Raw genomic sequence first — 5,332 nt, forward strand, 5'->3', positions numbered from 1 at the left:
CCCCATTTAAATCTTTCGTGTAAGGGATGCCATGTGAAAGCATGAAGTAAATCCCCTGATCTCTTTTGAACATGGACAAGGTATTTCTGATGGAGCGCAATGAGCAAAGATTTAATAAGCTACTCCTGCCGATGATTCAGCTTAAAGAAGTAAAAGCTTCACAAACAAAAGCAGCTCGCTACCACAGCCAATATTAAATGTACTTGGTGGCACATTACCATTTGCACTGGCTCAAAAGTGGTCTCGGCAGACGTTGTTCCCTACGTAAAGCTGAAAGCACCAAAGAGCATTTCCATTGAGAAAAAAAAATCTTTCTTGATGTTAAACATAGAGAGCCTGCCTTTTAGAAGTTCTCCCTCTAAACACCTTGTGCAGCCTCCCGACAGACTAACAAAAAGCGCCTTTTCACCAACTCAATTTATAATACGCCCCTCAAAACTCACAACCGAATAACAATCCATCCGTATATTTGATTTCCAAGATCCATTCAAGGCAACTTGGCTCTTCGCAAGCAAATAATTTCAGGGAAGAAACTCAGTTTAGTCAACTACTGGTGCATTCAGCACACCACTTGCTTTCTCTTGTCAGGGTGGCCGAGTGGTCTAAGGCGCCAGACTCAAGGACATGTGTCTTTCCAGCTGGGTTGGGTGTTCTGGTCTCCCAATGGAAGTGTGGGTTCAAATCCCACTCCTGACAGCTCCTGTTTTTACCTCTCTTGAATGGTTCCAGTGCTAGCTGACAGTGAATGACTGAAATATAAAAGCAGCAGAAGAAAGCAAGCAACTCAGTGCAATTTGTGAGTATTCTGCACTGTTAAAATGCACAGGTTCTCATACTTTTTGGAATTCGTAGCTCAAGAAGTGACTCCTGTTTCATTTTCTATTCACCAACTCGATTTGCATTCCGCCCCTCACACCTCACAACAGAATAACAAACGGCTTCATGTGCCACAGCTTTCCCCTGTAGATTCGGTTTGCACTATGAATTAGGCGACCCCGAATGAAATATTTTTGTGTTGGCTCAAATGTGAGGAATTTCATGAACCCTCAAAAATGAACGCTTGCAGAAAATGCCAGCAATTCAAAGCGTGTAGGCACCATGAACAGACCAATTCTGCAATTTCTTTTATCACTGGCGGTGCTTTTCGATGGCTCTGCATTAGAAATGAGAAGTGCTGAACTCTAAACACGTTCTTGCCATAACTTCTACTACTGCTGCTACTTCTTCGTCCTCGAAAAAAGAAAAGACAGGCATGTTTTAAATCTCAAAATGATCTTCTGGATCCACAAGAAACATGTAAATTTGATTGATTCCGCAGTATTTTGGATGTACTGTACTTATAACTTCCATCGAAGAGAGATTTCATCAGTTGCATGAAATTGAAACTTTCGACTTTTTGTCTGGTATTGAAAATATGTTAAAAAAAAACCATAAACAATTTTCTAACAAACAACTCATGAATTATTGCCAGGATCTATATTTAGCGTTCGGTGGTGATAACACTGCTGATATTGATTGAGTAGAAATCTATGATGTATTGACAGCTTTATCTGAAGCGAGAAGTCCTAGAACGCCATCTATGAAGTTTTAGGATTCATACCAAGAAATGCCTTTTGTTTCCCACCCCAACTGCTGCTTTTGCATTACACATAATGTGAACATATTAGCAATTCTGAGCGATATCTGCATACAGGCAATCCAATAAGAACGTTGAAATCTTTGAATGTCATCTCTCTATATATTGCGCTGCTTTTTACTTGGAGTAAAACTATTGGATTGAAGGGTTAAAATGTATTGTTGTTATTTGGAGAAATCAATGAACTCGTGATTTTATATGTTTTAAAAGACGGTCATGCGCACAGAAAAAAGACAGTGCTGATTATTTTTAGCGTTTTGGTAGCTTCTGGGCACAATTTTCCTAAACTGAAACTTATTACAAAATTCTTTAACCATGTCCAAAAATTGTAAATCAGGACTAATTTTAATATCAAATGAAATTACTACAGAAGAAAAGGTTTAACTGAAATATGAATAAGACTATGCAAGCCTAAAAAGTAGAACAATTCAATTTATATAACTTATTTTTTCATTTTTTGAGAGATGGGCTCACACACCGGAAGACACTAACGTTTCTCTTTGTTAGAGTATGTGAATAACAGTTTAACCCAAAATGTTTGCAATTGTGATTCTGTTAAAATTCAATAAATCGTCTATCAATAGTAAGAAATTATTAAGAAAGTAAGAAATTGTTTTATTTCATAAACTATAAGACAATGAAGAGAGTTTACTTCACTTTTGTTCTTTTGACTTAAGCGTTCAGGATCCGAACCCATCTGCGGATGGTTGTGTTTCTTGAATCTCTTTTAATCATCAAAAGTCGTTGTTTTGTGCTTCAGTTTTTTCTCGAGTTGTACCATGGATATTTTATGTGATCAATACTTTACATGTTCTTTTGCATTTTCCTTCACATACAGAAAAAGTTCAAGGTGTTCATGTCACTGTGCTGCACATTTACGCTGGACCACCTGTAACAGTACAGGACACGCAGTGAGGAATTCGTGCAGCTTTCAGCTCAATGCCGTGTCCAGAGGGAGGACTCGCTCGCTGAATGATCTCTCAGGAAATCCCGGGTGAGATTCAAAAGGTAAACCTGGCTCTCTATGAACACGAGCAAAGAGTTCTCACTCAACAGAAGATTGCGATGTGAGTACAGTAATATAAAACAACTGAAGATGCCAGGGATTGAACCCCGGATCTGTGGAGCAGTAAGTGACTTGTAGCGCTGACATAAGAGATACTTACATAAAGTGCTTTTACTGACCATATTACAAATCTCAGGAAGTAAGGTCTTAAAACATTGGGCAGTAGTGGGATTTAAACCCACGCCCCTGAGAGAGTGGAGCCTAAAATCCAGCATATTAGACCATTCAGGCACACTACCTCTGGCCCCTTCTCCTTTCCTCTCATTGCTGAGTATAGGTGCCTCCATGAAATTGAGCCAGGTTTGAATCTCAGCCAATGCATCTCCAAATCATTTCAATTGAATCTGTGATCCTGTAGCACATCCTCTGAAACCAGCAATCGAAATTGGAAACGTCTTCTTCAACACTGAAAAGCTCAATTAGGACGAAGCAGTTGTACACAGGACAGCAGTACCATATGTGTTTTTGATTGATTCAGACTCGTTCTCAGTGGTTCTTGCTCACCAAATATCTTAAAAGCTGAGGAAGAACGCTACGAAAAATACTAATCAAAATACAAAATAATAATCATTATTCACCAGAAACAGCAGAAAAACTGGTCACAATTGTGATTATGTTGCTTCTCTGCTTCAGCAAGGTAATAAAGGACTCTCTGAAAGTAGTAAAGCACTAAAGCACTGCAAAACTGAATTCAAAATCATATTAGGAATTCTGAGTGGTGCCTGCTTACATGCAATCCAATACAGATGTTGTCTTTAAATAAGAATTCACTATGTTTCCCAGCCTTTTCCCTGGAGTGAAACTATTGGATTGAAGGAATTCTTATGACAGGTTTACAAGGTGCTGTTGATATTTGGATAAATCTATGAATTCGTGATTTTTATATACTTTAAATAACGGCCATACGCACAGAATAAAATTACTGATGATTTTTCCTGAGACGAAGCACAGCTTATCTTTCCAAGACAGCTGATAAAGGCAAGCCAGTGGATACTCTAGCAGAACATGGAAAAATGTTCAGCTTTGTAACCAACCAGGTATGCTTTGTGATTGCTTGAAGTGAAACCCACAATCTCTTTTGAACTTAGACAAGTTATTTCTGATGGAGCGCTATGCGGAAAGACTTAATCAGCTCTACCCCTGAGGATGACTCGACTTGAAAATGCAGAACATTAACGTTTCACCGATAAAAGGAGCACAACCGACATTAAAATTGAGGGCGCATTGTGATTTGCACTGACTCAAAAGTGATCTTGGTAGACAAGCTTCCCTGCTGAAGGTGGAAAAAAGAATTTGTGTTGAGAAGAAGAAACACTTTTTTCTCCCTGCTTTGATGTTAAGCTGATAAAGTAGCTTTTAACACATTGCTCCACTTGGTGGTTGTAACACAAAAACTCTTAGCAGCAGTGGGATTCAAACACACACCTCCAACAAGACTGGAGCCTTAATCCAGCACCTTAGACCACTCAGCCACACTAACCACTGTGTCCTGTCTCTTTGTCTCATTACTTGCCCGGAGGAAGCCGGGTGGCTTTTGCTCTTGTCCGACAGTGGCGTTATGACTATGGAACCGACTGCACCTGCTTTTTCTGAGATGCTTCCCCTCTCATGGTGAGATCTCGAATTCTTAAACACCTCTGGATAAAGTTCTTCTGTGGAGCAGGCTACAGACCTCTGCGTACAGCACCCTTGATGTTGTTTTATTTCTATAGCAGCACCCATCCGGAATTTGTTTTTGTTTTACTTTTTATTTGAACAACAAAATAGATTCAATATAAACAAGAGCACATATAACGTATTAATAGACTCGTGAGGGGCACATAAATAATACAATCAGACTTTATGGAAAAAAAGGTTAAACAAAGTAAATAAAAACAAGGTCCACACAGCTTTCATGTTCCTACATTTCGAAAGAGTCTGTAAATATCCATTTATGTCTATTTAGAACTATTCAAACGTAGAACTCTTTGCTGATTTAGGTGGTATATTTCCTCAATTACAGGACAGCACAAACAGTTCTTAATGCAGAAATGGAAGCCTGTCTAAATTTTCCTTTCTGTTAAAGACATTTCGGGAAGCACTTTTTTTGGGACACTGATTTTTCTCCTTTGGGGAGCTAAAGAAGACTATAGGGTGTGGCACAGTGGTAGTGTAGTTGATTCTAGCTCAGGAAGTTGTGCGTTCAAATTAGGTTGGGGTCAGCTAAGAGTTTTTCACCATCTGCTGGTGCTGAACCCAGACTTCTCACCATGTAGTTGAGTTCTTCTCAATATCTCAGCATCTCCAAAACATCATGTCCAACTTTAGAGACAGCTACATCAGACAATGAAAGTTTGAGACCACTTTATTATTACAGGTTCTAGCAAACCTGAAAGCTAAAGCTTTTCAGGTCACTTTTTTAATTAAAAAAGTGTCTGAAGCCTCTAAATAAAATTAGGCTTTTTTAATTGTGTATGAAATTCACTCCCATGGGCTCTGAAAGGGGAAATATACTGTTGGGATCCTCGCAAGTGAGGTGTCTCTTCTTGTGGTGAAGCACAGTCATACCTGACTTGTCCGGAATGACCCACGACAGACTTTATCCAGAAGCGACGGCACCACTCCAAGTAGAAAGAGAGAGAAACACAGCA

At 39.2% G+C, this 5,332-nt stretch overlaps 1 non-coding gene across 1 annotated transcript; it reads left to right on the top strand.

Annotated features, from left to right (window-relative positions):
• The first annotated feature begins 583 nt into the window (after positions 1 to 583).
• trnal-caa (transfer RNA leucine (anticodon CAA)) lies at positions 584 to 696 on the top strand. The gene is made up of 2 exons: positions 584 to 621; positions 651 to 696. It is a non-coding gene; the product is annotated as a tRNA-Leu (tRNA).
• Positions 697 to 5,332: the final 4,636 nt, after the last annotated feature.

Source organism: Lepisosteus platostomus, chromosome 5 (genome assembly GCF_059453375.1).
Source record: "Lepisosteus platostomus isolate fLepPlt1 chromosome 5, fLepPlt1.hap1, whole genome shotgun sequence".
In the NCBI taxonomy this organism is placed as follows: domain Eukaryota; kingdom Metazoa; phylum Chordata; class Actinopteri; order Semionotiformes; family Lepisosteidae; genus Lepisosteus; species Lepisosteus platostomus.